Here is a 721-nt window from a genome sequence, read left to right on the forward strand (position 1 = left end):
TTTAGGAAGATCTACTGCATCCAAAATATTCTCCTGATATAGAATCTTCAGATTAATACCATCGGTCTGTGTGACGTTTCATCCAGCAACGAGGCAGAACTGAATAATACGGTGATCTCTAACATTGACAAGCCAGGGGAGCACTAGAAAGATATCGTGGACAATGAAGGAGAATATATTATTGACTGATTTGTAAAAATTTCTGATAAAAAAATAAAGATTAAAACAATTGAAAAAAAAACATCAAAAAAACAATCGGATTTATCTTATACTCCAATATACATAGTAAGAATGAACATGAAACGTGTCATTGTTACATTGCAATGTGTTTTTATTACGGTTCTTTATAATAGATACGTGAAGAGAAAGAATGTTCACACAATAGGTTTATTGGTTTAAAGACAACAGTTTTATGATAATCTCTATTATATTTCACATAAAAACACCGCTTTATGTAAGAAGTGATTAAAATGTAAGAAATCATTTTGAAATAACATTTTAGTAAGATATATTTAATGCATGCACACATTGTACTAACCTACAACGTAATAATATATTCATACAACAAACAGTGCAGAAATAAATTTCTGAAGAGAAGTTCAAATCCGTTCATGCTGATTTTCTTAATTCACGCTTTAAATGGTAAATATTTCTTTCTAACTCTTTCCAATTTTGGCGCAAAGTCAGCAATTTTGAGGGAAGAAGGTAAGTCGATTACATT

Source organism: Octopus bimaculoides, chromosome 2 (assembly GCF_001194135.2).
Source record: "Octopus bimaculoides isolate UCB-OBI-ISO-001 chromosome 2, ASM119413v2, whole genome shotgun sequence".
Lineage (NCBI taxonomy): Eukaryota > Metazoa > Mollusca > Cephalopoda > Octopoda > Octopodidae > Octopus > Octopus bimaculoides.